This window comes from Arachis ipaensis, chromosome B6 (assembly GCF_059453495.1).
Source record: "Arachis ipaensis isolate K30076 ecotype BB chromosome B6, ASM5945349v1, whole genome shotgun sequence".
In the NCBI taxonomy this organism is placed as follows: Eukaryota; Viridiplantae; Streptophyta; class Magnoliopsida; order Fabales; family Fabaceae; genus Arachis; species Arachis ipaensis.
The window spans coordinates 41,927,658-41,943,068 of record NC_142441.1 but is presented as its reverse complement, the minus strand read 5'-3'; the positions used below and the strand labels follow the sequence as shown (position 1 = coordinate 41,943,068).

General features: G+C 39.2%; 2 non-coding genes across 2 annotated transcripts; both read right to left on the bottom strand.

Moving 5' to 3' along the window:
• Positions 1–391: 391 nt before the first annotated feature.
• On the bottom strand, positions 392–499 carry LOC148555299 (small nucleolar RNA R71). The gene has a single exon (XR_015886548.1). It is a non-coding gene; the product is annotated as a small nucleolar RNA R71 (small nucleolar RNA).
• A 7,684-nt stretch (positions 500–8,183) lies between these two features.
• On the bottom strand, positions 8,184–8,291 carry LOC148555298 (small nucleolar RNA R71). The gene has a single exon (XR_015887187.1). It is a non-coding gene; the product is annotated as a small nucleolar RNA R71 (small nucleolar RNA).
• Between the last annotated feature and the right edge of the window lie 7,120 nt (positions 8,292–15,411).

Sequence of the window (15,411 nt, the reverse complement as noted above, 5' to 3'; positions counted from 1 at the left end):
AGCCGAAAATAATAATAATGCAAGGAGAATGCTTGGTGACTTCACTGCACCTAATTCCAATTTACATGGAAGAAGCATCTCAATTCCTGCCATTGGAGCAAACAATTTTGAGCTGAAACCTCAATTAGTTTCTCTGATGCAGCAAAACTGCAAGTTTCATGGACTTCCATCTGAAGATCCTTTTCAGTTCTTAACTGAATTCTTGCAGATTTGTGATACTGTTAAGACTAATGGAGTAGATCCTGAAGTCTACAGGCTCATACTTTTCCCCTTTGCTGTGAGAGACAAAGCTAGAATATGGTTGGACTCTCAACCTAAGGATAGCCTGAACTCTTGGGATAAGCTGGTCAAGGCTTTCTTAGCCAAGTTCTTTCCTCCCCAAAAGCTAAGTAAGCTTAGAGTGGATGTTCAAACCTTCAGACAGAAAGAAGGTGAATCCCTCTATGAAGCTTGGGAGAGATACAAGGAACTGACCAAAAAGTGTCCTTCTGACATGCTTTCAGAATGGACCATCCTGGATATATTCTATGATGGTCTGTCTAAATTAGCTAAGATGTCATTGGATACTTCTGCAGGTGGATCCATTCACCTAAAGAAAATGCCTGCAGAAGCTCAAGAACTCAATGACATGGTTACTAATAACCAGTTTATGTACACTTCTGAAAGGAATCCTGTGAATAATGGGACGCTTATGAGGAAGGGAGTTCTTGAAATTGATACTCTGAATGCCATATTGGCTCAGAATAAAATATTGACTCAGCAAGTCAATATGATTTCTCAGAGTCTGAATAGAATGCAAGCTGCATCCAACAGTACTCAAGAGGCATCTGCTGAAGAAGAGGCTTATGATCTTGAGAACCCTGCAATAGAAGAGGTAAATTATATGGGTGAACCATATGGAAACACCTATAATCCCTCATGGAGAAATCACCCAAATCTCTCATGGAAGGATCAACAAAAGCCTCAACAAGGCTTTAATAATGGTGGAAGAAATAGGTTTAGCAATAGCAAGCCTTTTCCATCATCCACTCAGCAACAGACAGAGAACTCTGAACAAAATACCTCTAATTTAACAAACTTAGTCTCTGATCTGTCCAAGGCCACTGTAAGTTTCATGAATGAAACGAGCTCCTCAATTAGAAATTTGGAGGCACAAGTAGGCCAGCTGAGTAAGAAGATCACTGAAACTCCTCCTAGTGCTCTCCCAAGCAATACAGAAGAAAATCCAAAAGGAGAGTGCAAGGCCATTGAATTGACCATCATGGCCGAACTCACAAGAGAGGAGAAGGACGTGAATCAAAAGGAGGAAGACCTCCTGGGACGTCCAGTGATCAATAAGGAGTTTCCCTCTGAGGAACCAAAGGACTCTGAGACTCATCTAGAGACCATAGAGATTCCATTAAACCACCTTATGCCATTCATGAGCTCTGATGAGTATTCCTCTTCTGAAGAGAATGACGATGTTACTGAAGAGCAAGTTTCCAAGTTCATTGGTGCAATCATAAAACTGAATGCCAATTTATTTGGTAATAAGACTTGGGGAGATGAACCTCCCCTAGTCCCCTGTTCACCAATGAACTAAATGCATTGGATCAACTGAGATTGCCTCAAAAGAAACAGGATCCTGAAAAGTTCCTAATACCTTGTACCATAGGCACCATAACCTTTGAGAAGGTTCTATGTGACCTTGGATCAGGAATAAACCTCATGCCACTTTCTGTAATGGAGAAACTGGGAATCTTTGAGGTACAAGCTGCTAAAACCTCATTAGAGATGGCAGACAATTCCAGAAAACAGGCTTATGGACAAGTAGAGGACATGTTAGTAAAGGTTGCAGGCCTTTACATCCCTGCTGATTTCATAATCCTAGATACTGGGAAGGATGAGGATGAATCCATCATCCTTGGAAGACCCTTCCTAGCCACAGCAAGAGCTGTGATTGATGTTAACAGAGGTGAACTAGTCCTTCAATTGAATGAGGACTCCCTTGAGTTTAAAACTTAAGGACATCCTTCTGTAAACATGGAAAAGAGGCACAGTAAGCCTCTCTCACTGCAGAGTCAACCAGAGCCCCCACAGTCAAACTCTAAGTTTGGTGTTGGGGAGTCTCAACAATGCTCTGAACATCTGTGAGGCTCCATGAGAGCCCACTGTCAAGCTATTGACATTAAAGAAGCACTTGTTGGGAGGCAACCTAATTTTTATTTAATTATATTTTTTATTAGTTATATGTCTTCATAGGTTCATGATCATGTGGAGTCACAAAAACAACTGAAAAAATTAAAAAAAAAAAATCAAAAACAGCATTAAAAACAGCACACCCTGGAGGAAGAGTTCACTGGCATTTAAACGCCAGTAAGGAGCATCTGGCTGGCGACGCCAGAACAGAGCATGGATCTGGCGTTGAACACCCAAAACAAGCAGCATCCTGGCGTTCAGACGCCAGGAATGGACACTGAGGAAAGCTGGCACTGAACGCCAGAAACAAGCATAGAACTGGCGTTCAACGCCAGAAACATGCTGCATCTGGGCGCTGAACGCCCAGAACATGCACCAATTCGGCGTTTAAACGCCAGAATTGCATGCAAAGGCATTTTACATGCCTAATTGGTGCAGGGTTGCAAATCCTTGACATCTCAGGATCTATGGACCCCACAGGATCCCCACATACCTCCACTCACCTTACCTCCTCACAATCCTATATCACCCTCTCTCTCCATTCATGGTCATCCCTTCTGTTTTCCAGTCACCACTCACATCCATACATCCCACCTACCTTCAAAATTCAAAATTTCTTTCCCACCCAAGCCCACCCATATAGCCAAATACACATATCCCTCCATCTCCTCCATATCTTCTTTTTCTTCTACTATTCTTTCTTCTTTTGCTCGAGGGCGAGCAACATTCTAAGTTTGGTGTGGTAAAATCATAGCTTTTTTGTTTTTTCCATAACCATTGATGGCACCTAAGGCCAAAGAAACCTCTAGAAAGAGGAAAGGGAAGACAAAAGCTTCCACCTCCAAGTCATAGGAGATGGAGAGATTCATCTCAAGGGTCTATAGCTCAGTGGTAGAACATTTGACTATAAATCAAGAGATCCCTGAGATACCTCAGGGGATACATTTTCCCCCACACAATTATTAGGAGCAACTAATGGTGAAACATCAAGAGCACTCCATCATCCTTCATGAAATTAGAGAAGATCAAAGAGCAATGAGGGAGGAGCAACAAGACAAGGAAGAGACATAGAAGAGCTCAAGGACATCATTGGTTCCTCAAGAAGGAAACGCCACCATCACTAAGGTGGACTCATTCCTTGTTCTTAAATTTTCTGTTTTTCGTTTTCTTATGTTAAATGTTTATCTATGTTTGTGTCTTTATTACATGATCATTAGTATTAAGTGTCTATGCCTTAAAGTAGTGAATATGAATCCATCACCTCTCTTAAATGAAAAATATTTTAATTCAAAAGAACAAGAAGTACATGAGTTTTGAATTTATCCTTGAACTTAGTTTAATTATATTGATGTGGTGACAATATTTTTTGTTTTCTGAATGAATGCTTGAACAGTGCATATGTCTTTTGAAGTTGTTGTTTAAGAATGTTAAATATGTTGGCTCTTGAAAGAATGATGACAAGGAGACATGTTATTTGATAATCTGAAAAATCATAAAATTGATTCTTGAAGCAAGAAAAAGCAGTGAATACAAAAGCAGAAAAAGCCAAAAGCTCTTAAAACCAAAAGGCAAGAGCAAAAAGCCAATAACCCTTAAAACCAAAAGGCAAGGGTAAATAAAAAGGATCCAAAGGCTTTGAGCATCAGTGGATAAGAGAGCCTAAAGGAATAAAATCCTGGCCTAAGCAGCTAAACCAAGCTGTCCCTAACCATGTATTTGTGGCGTGAAGGTGTCAAGTGAAAACTTGAGACTGAGCGGTTAAAGTCAAGGTCCAAAGCAAAAGAAGAGTGTGCTTAAGAACCCTGGACACCTCTAATTGGGGACTTTGGCAAAGCTGAGTCACAATCTGAAAAGGTTCACCCAATTATGTGTCTGTGGCATTTATGTATCCGGTGGTAATACTGGAAAACAAAGTGCTTAGGGCCACGGCCAAGACTCATAAAGTAGCTGTGTTCAAGAATCAACATACTGAACTAGGAGAATCAATAACACTATCTGAACTCTGAGTTCCTATAGATACCAATCATTCTGAACTTCAATGGATAAAGTGAGATGCTAAAACTATTCAAGAGGCAAAAAGCTACAAGTCCCGCTCATTTGATTGGAGCTATGTTTCATTGATATTTTGGAATTTATAGTATATTCTCTTCTTTTTATCCTATTTGATTTTCAGTTGCTTGGGGACAAGGAACAATTTAAGTTTGGTGTTGTGATCAGCGGATAATTTATATGCTTTTTGGCAGTGTTTTTAGTATGTTTTTAGTAGGATCTAGTTACTTTTAGGGATGTTTTTTATTAGTTTTTATGTTAAATTCACATTTCTGGACTTTACTATGAGTTTGTGTGTTTTTCTGTGATTTCAGGTATTTTCTGGCTGAAATTGAGGGACTTGAGCAAAAATCAGATTCAGAGGTTGAAGAAGGACTGCTGATGCTGTTGGATTTTGACCTCCCTGCACTCAAAGTGGATTTTCTAGAGCTGAAGAACTTAAAATGGTGCGCTTCCAATTGCGTTTCAAAGTAGACATCCAGGGCTTTCCAACGATATATAATAGTTTATACTTTCGCTGAGTTTAGATGACGTAAAAGGGCGTTGAACGCCAGTTCTACGCTGCAGTCTGGAGTTAAACGCCAGAAACACGTCACAAGCCAGAGTTGAACGCCAGAAACACGTTACAAACTGGCGTCCAACTCCAAGAATGACCTCTCCACGTGTAAACTTCAAGCTCAGCCCAAGCACACACCAAGCGGGTCCCGGAAGTGGATTTATGCATCAATTACTTACTTCTGTAAACCCTAATAACTAGTTTAGTATAAATAGGACTTTTTACTATTGTATTAGACATCTATGATCTTATGATCTTTTGAACCATCTTTGGATCATATTGATCATATTTGGGGGCTGGCCATTCGGCCATGCCTGAACCTTCATCACTTATGTATTTTCAACGGTAGAGTTTCTGCACTCCATAGATTAAGGTGTGGAGCTCTGCTGTTCCTCATGATTTAATGCAAAGTACTACTGTTTTTCTATTCAATTCAACTTATTCCGCTTCTAAGATATCCATTCGCGCTTCAACATGAATGTGATGATCGTGACAGTCATCATCATTCCCCATGAACACGTGCCTGACAACCACTTCCGTTCTACCTTAGATTGAATGAGTATTTCTGGGATTCCTTAAAAAGAATCTTCGTGGTATAAGTTAGAACCCATGGATGGCCATTCCTGAGATTCGGAAAGTCTAAACCTTGTCTGTGGTATTCCGAGTAGGATCTAGGAAGGGATGGCTGTGACGAACTTTAAACTCGCGAGTGCTGGGCGTAGTGACAGACGCAAAAGGATAGTAAATCCTATTCTAGTACGATCGAGAACCTCCAGATGATTAGCCATGCCGTGACAGAGCATTTGGACCATTTTCACAGAGAGGATGGGATGTAGCCATTGACAACGGTGATGCCCTTACAGAAAGCTTGCCATGGAAAGGAGTAAGACTGATTGGATGAAGACAGCAGGAAAGCAGAGATTCAAATGAACGAAAGCATCTCTATACACTTGTCTGAAATTCTCACCAATGAATTACATAAGTATTTCTATCTTTACTTTCTGTTTATTCATTATTATTATTCGAAAACTCTATAACCATTTGATATCCGCCTAACTGAGATTTACAAGGTGACCATATCTTGCTTCATACCAACAATCTCCGTGGGATCGACCCTTACTCACGTAAGGTTTTATTACTTGGACGACCCAGTGCACTTGCTGGTTAGTTGTGCGAAGTTGTGAAGTTATGTTTGGACCATGGTATTGTGCACCAGTTATTGGCGCCATTACCAGGGAGAGAACGAACAACAAATTGTACAACCTCAGAGTAACAATTTCGCATACCAGTCTTCAACTAATCACCACAATGCATGTAATTCCATCCTAAAGCTGACTGGCTATTAAGCCATGTCCAACCCTTTGATTGGAGCTTTGGGCTAATATTGAAGGATTCCTGGAATTCTTCTTAAAGATTTTGGAATTTTTATTTTCTTTTTCACATTAATTTTCGAAAAATAAAAAAAATCACAAAATCATAAAAATAAAAAATATTTTGTGTTTCTTGTTTGAGTCTTGAGTCAATTTCAAGCTTGGTGTCAAGTGCATTTTTTTCTAAAAAAAAAAATTCTATGCACTTTTCGAAAATTCATGCATTCATAGTGTTCTTCATGATCTTCAAGTTGTTCTTGGCCAGTCTTCTTGTTTGATCTTCATATTTTCTTGTTTTGTGTCTTTTCTTGTTTTTCATATGCATTCTTGCATTCATAGTGTCTATACATGAAAAATTTCTAAGTTTGGTGTCTTGCATGTTTTCTTTTCTTGAAAATTTTTCAAAAATAAGTTCTTGATGTTCATCTTGACATTCATAGTGTTCTTGGTGTTCATCTTGACATTCATAGTGTTCTTGCATGCATCACATGTTTTGATCCAAAATTTTCATGCATTGAGTCTTTTTCAGGTTTTTCTCTTTCATCATTAAAAATTCAAAAAATCAAAAAAATATCTTTCCCTTTTTCTCTCTTAAAATTTCGAAAATTTGGATTGACTTTTTCAAAAGTTTTTAAAATTTAGTTGTTTCTTATGAGTCAAATCAAATTTTCAATTTCAAAATCTTATCTTTTTCAAAATCTTTTTCAAAAATCAAATCTTTTTCATTTTCGAAAATTTTAAAAATATTTTTCAAAAATCTTTTTCTTAATTTTACATCATATTTTCGAAAATATCATCAAAAATTAATGTTTTGATTCAAAAATTTCAAGTTTGTTACTTACTTGTTAAGAAAGATTCAAACTTTAAGTTCTAGAATCATATCTTGTGATTTCTTGTGAATCAAGTCATTAATTGTGATTTTAAAAATCAAATCTTTTTCAAAACTAATTTCAATCATATCTTTTCAAAAATATCTTTTTATCTTATCTTTTTCAAATATCTTTTCTAACTTCTTATTTTCTTATCTTTTAAAAATTTGATTTTCAAAATTTGTTTCAACTAACTAATTAACTTTTTGTTTGTTTCTTATCTCTTTCAAAACTACCTAACTAACTTCCCCTCTCTAATTTTCGAAAATACCTCCCTCTTTTTCAAAAATTCTTTTTAATTAATTAATTGTTTTCAATTTTTAATTTTAATTTTATTTCATTCCTAATTTTCGAAAATTACAAACCTTTTTCAAAAAAACTATTTTCGAAATCTAACTTTAAATTTTAATTTTTAATTTTCGAAATTCCCTCTCCCATCTCCTTCTATTTATTTATTCATCTACTAACACTTCTCTTCACCCAAAATTCGAACCCCTTATTCTCCTCTGAGTTCGAATTCTTCTCTTCTACATTCTTATCCTTCTTTTCTTCTACTCATACAAGGGAACCTCTATACTCTGGTAAAAAAGATCCCTATTATTATTTTTCTGTGCCCTTCTCTTTCATATGAGCAGGAGCAAGGACAAGAACATTCTTGTTGAAGCAGACCCTAAACCTGAAAGGACTCTGAAGAGGAAACAAAGAGAAGCTAAAATACAACAATCTAGAGACAACATTACAGAAATTTTTGAAAAGGAAGAGGAGATGGCAGCCGAAAATAATAATAATGCAAGGAGGACGCTTGGTGACTTCACTGCACCAAATTCCAATTTACATGGAAGAAGCATCTCCATCCCTACCATTGGAGCAAACAATTTTAAGGTTTAACCTCAATTATTTTCTCTGATGCAACAAAATTGCAAGTTTCATGGACTTCCATCTGAAGATCCCTTTCAGTTCTTAACTGAATTCTTGCAGATCTGTGATACTGTTAAGACTAATGGAGTAGATCCTGAAGTCTATAGGCTCATGCTTTTCCCTTTTGCTGTGAGAGACAGAGCTAGAATATGGTTGGACTATTAACTTAAGGATAGCCTGAACTCTTGGGATAAGCTGGTCAAGGCTTTCTTAGCCAAGTTCTTTCCTCCTCAAAAGCTGAGTAAGCTTAGAGTGGATGTTCAAACCTTCAGACAGAAAGAAGATGAATCCCTCTATGAAGCTTGGGAGAGATACAAGCAACTGACCAAAAAGTGTCCTTCTAACATGCTTTCAGAATGGACCATCTTGGATATATTCTACGATGGTCTGTCTGACTTAGCTAAGATGTCATTGGATACTTCTACAGGTGGATCCATTCACCTAAAGAAAACGCCTGCAGAAGTTCAAGAACTCATTGACATGGTTGCTAATAACCAGTTCATGTACACTTCTGAGAGGAATCCTGTGAGTAATGGGACGCCTCAGAAGAAGGGAGTTCCTGAAATTGATACTCTGAATGCCATATTGGCTCAGAACAAAATATTGACTCAGCAAGTCAATATGATTTCTCAGAGTCTGAATGGAATTGATGCTGCATCCAACAGTACTCAAGAGGCATCTTTTGAAGAAGAAGCTTATGATCCTGAGAACCCTGCAATAGCAGAGGTAAATTATATGGTTGAACCTTATGGGAATACCTATAACCCCTCATGGAGAAATCACCCAAATTTCTCATGAAAGGATCAACAAAAGCCTCAACAAGGCTTTAATAATGGTGGAAGAAATAGGTTTAGCAATAGCAAGCCTTTTCCATCATCCACTCAGCAACAGATAGAGAACTCTGAACAAAATACCTCTAATTTAGCAAACTTAGTCTCTGATCTATCTAAGTCCACTCTGAGTTTCATGAATGAAACAAGGTCCTCCATTAGAAATTTGGAGGCACAAGTGGGCCAGCTGAGTAAGAAGATCACTGAAACCCCTCCTAGTGCTCTTCCAAGCAATACAGAAGAAAATCCAAAAGGAAAGTGCAAGGCCATTGATATAACCATCATAGCCGAGCCCAAGGAGGAAGGGGAGGACGTGAATCCCAAGGAGGAAGACCTCCTGGGACGTCCAGTGATCAATAAGGAGTTTCCCTCTGAGGAACCAAAGGAATCTGAGACTCATCTAGAGACCATAGAGATTCCATTGAACCTCCTTATGCCATTCATGAGCTCTGAAGAGTACTCTTCTTCTGAAGAGAATGAAGATGTTACTGAAGAGCAAGTTGCCAAGTTCCTTAGTGCAATCATGAAGCTGAATGCCAATTTATTTGGTAAAGAGACTTGGGAAGATGAACCTCCCCTGTTCACCAATGAACTAAATACATTGGATCAACTGAGATTACCTCAGAAGAAACAGAATCCTGGAAAGTTCCTAATACCTTGTACCATAAGCACCAGAACCTTTGAGAAGGCTCTATGTGACCTTGGGTCAGGAATAAACCTCATGCCACTCTCTGTAATGGAGAAACTGTGAATTTTTGAGGTGCAAGCTGCTAAAATCTCATTAGAGATGGCAGACAACTCAAGAAAAGAGGCTTATGGACAAGTAGAGGACGTGTTAGTAAAGGTTGAAGGCCTTTACATCCCTACTGATTTCATAATCTTGGATATTGGAAAGGATGATGATGAATCCATCATTCTTGGAAGACCATTCCTAGCCACAGCAAGAGCTGTGATTGATGTAGACAGAGGTGAATTAGTCCTTCAATTGAATGAGGACCCCCTTGTGTTTAAAACTCAAGGACATCCTTCTGTAAACATGGAAAAGAGGCACAGTAAGCTTCTCTCAGTACAGAGTCAACTAAAGCCCCCACAGTCAAACTCTAAGTTTGGTGTTGGGAGGCCTCAGCTAAACTCTAAGTTTGGTGTTGAACTCCCATATCCGAGCTCTAAGTTTGGTGTTGGGAGTCTATAAAATTGACCTGATCACCTGTGTGGAGCCATGAGAGCCCACTGTCAAGCTAATGACATTAAAGAAGCGCTTGTTGGGAGGCAACCCAATTTTTATTTATCTAATTTTATTTTTATTTTTATTGTTCTTTCATGTTTTATTAGGTTCATGAACATGTGGAGTCACAAAATAAATCAAAAAATTAAAAACAGAATCAAAAACAGCAGAAGAAATATCACACCCTGGAGGAAGGACTTACTAGCGTTTAAACGCCAGCAAGGAGCATCTAGCTGGCGTTCAACGCCAGAACAGAGCATAGAGCTGGCGCTGAATGCCAGAAACAAGCATAGAACTGGCGTTCAACGCCAGAAACATGCTGCATCTGGGCGTTGAACGCCCAGAACAAGCATCAGTTCGGCGTTTAAACGCCAGAATTGCATGCAAAAGCATTTTACATGCCTAATTGGTGCAGGGATGTAAATCCTTGATACCTCAAGATCTGTGGACCCCACAGGATCCCCACCTTCCCTCCTCATAATCCTAGATTCTTCCACATCTTCTTCTTCATCTATTCTTTCTTCTTTTGCTCGAGGGCGAGCAACATTCTAAGTTTGGTATGGTAAAAGCATAGTTTTTTTTGTTTTTCCATAACCATTGATGGCACCTAAGGCCAGAGAAACCTCTATAAAGAGGAAAGGGAAGACAAAAGCTTCCATCTCCGAGTCATAGGAGATGGAGAGATTCAGCTCAAGGGTCTATAGCTCAGTGGTAGAACATTTGACTGCAAATCAAGAGATCCCTGAGATACCTCAGGGGATACATTTTCCCCCACACAATTATTGGGAGAAACTAAGGATAGGAGCACCAAAATCACTAGGGATCAAACAACAGAGATAAGGAAGAGACATAGAAGAGCTCAAGGACATCATTGGTTCTTCAAGAAGAAAATGCCATCATCACTAAGGTGGACTCATTCCTTGTTCTTAAATTCTCTGTTTTTCATTTTTTTATGTTAAATGTTTATCTATGTCTGTGTCTTCACTATATCATCATTAGTATTTAAGTGTCTATGCCTTAAAATAGTGAATATGAATCCATCACCTCTCTTAAATGAAAAATGTTTTAATTCAAAAGAACAAGAAGTACATGAGTCTCGAATTTATCCTTGAACTTAGTTTAATTATTTTGATGTGGTAACAACACTTTTTGTTTTCTGAATGAATGCTTGAACAGTGCATATGTCTTTTTGAAGTTGTTGTTTAAGAATGTTAAATATGTTGGCTCTTGAAAGAATGATGAACAGGAGACATGTTATTTGATAATCTGAAAAATCATAAAAATGATTCTTGAAGCAAGAAAAAGCAGTGAATACAAAAGCTTGCAGAAAAAAAGAAAGAAAAAAATGGCGAAAAAAAATAGAAAAAGAAAAAGCAAGCAGAAAAAGCCAAAAGCTCTTAAAACCAAAAGGCAAGAGCAAAAAGCCAATAACCCTTAAAACCAAAAGGCAAGGATAAATAAAAAGGATCCCAAGGCTTTGAGCATCACTGGATAGGAGGGCCTAAAGGAATAAAATCCTGGCCTAAGCGGCTAAACCAAGCTGTCACTAACCATGTGCTTGTGGCGTGAAGGTGTCAAGTGAAAACTTGAGACTGAGCGGTTAAAGTCAAGGTCCAAAGCAAAAAAAAAAAGAGTGTGCTTAAGAACCCTGGACACCTCTAATTGGGGACTTTAGCAAAGTTGAGTCACAATCTGAAAAGGTTCACCCAATTATGTGTCTGTGGCATTTAAGTATCCGGTGGTAATACTGGAAAACAAAGTGCTTAGGGCCACGGCCAAGACTCATAAAGTAGCTGTGTTCAAGAATCAACATACTGAACTAGGAGAATCAATAACACTATCTGAACTCTGAGTTCCGATAGATGCCAATCATTCTGAACCTCAATGGATAAAGTGAGATGCCAAAACTATTCAAGAGGCAAAAAGCTACAAGTCCCGCTCATCTGATTGGAGCTATGTTTCATTGATAGTTTGGAATTTATAGTATATTCTCTTCTTTTTATCCTATTTGATTTTCAGTTGCTTGGAGACAAGCAACAATTTAAGTTTGGTGTTGTGATGAGCGGATAATTTATACGCTTTTTGGCATTATTTTTAGTATGTTTTTAGTAGGATCTAGTTACTTTTAGGGATGTTTTTATTAGTTTTTATGTTAAATTCACATTTCTGGACTTTACTATGAGTTTGTGTGTTTTTCTGTGATTTCAGGTATTTTCTGGCTGAAATTGAGGGACTTGAGCAAAAATCAGATTAGAGGTAGAAGAAGGACTGCTGATGCTGTTGAATTCTGACCTCCCTGCACTCAAAGCAAAGTTTCTGGAGCTACAAAACTCAAAATGGCGTGCTTCCAATTGCGTTGGAAAGTAGACATCCAGGGATTTTCGGCAATATATAATAGTTCATAGTTTGGCCGGGTTTAGATGACGCAAAAGGGCGTTGAACGCCAGTTCTACGCTGCAGTCTGGAGTTAAACGCCAGAAACACGTCACGAACCAGAGTTGAACGCCAGAAACACGTTACAAACTGGCGTTCAACTCCAAGAATGACCTCTCCACGTGTAAACTTCAAGCTCAGCCCAAGCACACACCAAGTGAGCCACGAAAGTGAATTTCTACATTATTTACTTACTTCTGTAAACCCTAGTGACTAGTTTAGTATAAATAGGACTTTTTACTATTGTATTGGAAATCTTTTGATCAGTTTTATGCTATCTTAGACTTTCATCGAGGCTGGCCATTCAGTCATGCCTGGACCATTATCACTTATGTATTTTCAAACGGTAGAGTTTCTGCACTCCATAGATTAAGGTGTGGAGCTCTGCTGTTCCTCATGATTTAATGCAAAGTACTACTGTTTTTCTATTCAATTCAACTTATTCCGCTTCTAAGATATCCATTTGTTCCCAAGAACATGATGAATGTGATGATTATGTGACGGTCATCATCATTCTCACTCATGAACGCGTGCCTGACAAACACTTCCGTTCTACATGCAAACAGGCTAGAATGAATATCTCTTAGATATCTAATACAGGGGACCGAGTCCGAGTTATTAGTATCTTCGTGGTATAAGTTAGAACCCATGGATGGCCATTCCTGAGATCCAGAAAGTCTAAACCTTGCCTATGGTATTCTGAGTAGGATCTGGGAAGGGATGGCTGTGACGAACTTCAAACTCGCGAGTGCTGGGCGTAGTGACAGACGCAAAAGGAGGGTGAATCCTGTTCCAGTATGATCGAGAACCTCCAGATGATTAGCCATGCCGTGACAGAGCATTTGGATCTTTTTCACAAGAGAGGATGGGATGTAGCCATTGACAACGGTGATGCCCTTACAGAAAGCTTGCCATGAAGAGGAGTAAGACTGATTGGATGAAGACAGCGGGAAAGCAGAGATTCAGAGGAACGAAAGAATCTCTATACGCTTATCTGAAATTCTCACCAATGAATTACATAAGTATTTCTATCTTTATTTTCTATTTTTTTATTATTATTATTCGAAAACTCCATAACCATTTGATATCCGCCTGACTGAGATATACAAGATGACCATAGCTTGCTTCATACCAACAATCTCCGTGGGATCGACCCTTACTCACGTAAGGTTTTATTACTTGGACGACCCAGTGTACTTGCTGGTTAGTTGTGCGAAGTTATGAAGTTATGTTTGGACCATGGTATTGTGCACCAGTTATTGGTGCCATTGTCAGAGAGAGAACGAACAACAAATTTTACAACCTCAGAGTAACAATTTCACATACCACTCGTGCTCCGAGATGATTGCCGCACATGCCACCGTGTACTTCTTCTAACACTTCCTTTGTGTTGTTGGTCGGCACGCATTTAAGTAGTGGTATTGAGATCCCTCTTTTGTACAGGATGTTGTTTATAATAGTGTAGTACTGTGCCTCCCTTTTTAATCTTTTTGCCTCCTTTTCCTCTGTGGGTAGCGTCTCAGCTTTGAGGTAGTTAATTATGGGGGTCATCCATTCTTGGTCCTGACTTGTGATGGCTAGGATTTTTTTTGCTTCCGATATTGACGGGTTCTGTAGCATTTCCTGGATAAGGCTTCTATTGTTGCCCCCTGGTTTGGTGCTGGCTAGTTTTGAGAGTGCGTCAGCTCGGGCATTTTGCTCGCAGGGTATGTGGTAGATTTTATATTCCCCGAGTTGTCCGAGCTGTTCCTTAGTTTTATCCAAATACTTTTTCAAGGTGGGATCTTTGGCTTGATAGCTCCCTGTTATCTGCGAGGTGACTACTTGTGAATTGTTGTAAATGTTGAGTTTTTTAGCTCCAACCTCTGTAGCCAGCTTCAAACCGGCTAATAACGCTTCGTATTCTGCCTGGTTGTTTGAGGCCGGGAACCCGAACTTGAGGGAGAGCTCAACTTGGGTTCCTTGGTTGCTTTCTATTATCATGCCTGTGCCGCTTCCAGTCTTATTTGAAGAATCATCCACGTAGAGATTCCATTCTGTGGGGGTCTCCAGGGCATCTGTGAATTCTGCGATAAAATCGGCTAGGTACTGTGATTTAATGGCCGTCCGAGCTTCATATTGGAGGTCGAATTCTGATAACTCGACTGCCCATTGTAAAATTTTGCGGGCTAAATCTGTCTTCTGCAATATTCCTTTTATGGGCTGGTTGGTTCGAACCTTAATGGTGTGAGCCTGGAAGTATGGGCGAAGTCGTCGAGAGGTTAGAATGAGAGTATAGGCAAACTTTTCTATTTTCTGGTAGTTCAGCTCGGATCCCTGTAGTGCTTTGCTAATGAAGCAGACGGGTTGTTGCCCACTTTTGTCTTCTCTGACTAGTGCTGAGGCTATTGCCCGACTTCCTACTGCGAGATATAATACGAGCGGTTCTCCTTCTCATGGTCGAGATAATATAGGCGGTCGTCCTAAGAACTCCTTGAAGTCTTGGAAGGCTTGTTCACATTCTGTCGTCCATTCGAACTGTTTTCCCTTCCTTAAAGTAGCATAGAAGGGGAGAGATCTTATCGCTGCCCCTGCTAAGAATCTGGATAGGGCGGCCAATCTCCCGTTGAGTTGCTGCACTTCTTTGACACAGGTCGGGCTCTTCATGTCGAGTATGGCTTGGCATTTATCCGGGTTTGCTTCAATTCCTCTTTGTGTGAGCATGAAACCTAGGAATTTGCCTGCTTCTATCGTAAAGGTGCATTTTGCCGGATTAAGTCGCATGTCGTGCCTCCTTATAGTGTCGAACACTTGAGCCAGGTCGGACAATAATGTATCTTCGCTTTGTATCTTTATCAACATGTCGTCCATATAGACTTCCATGATCTTTCCAATGTGGTCTGAGAAGACTTTATTCATTAGCCTTTGATAAGTAGCTCCCGCGTTCTTGAGACCGAAGGGCATTACGATGTAGCAGTAATTTGCTTTTGGCGTTAAAAATGAA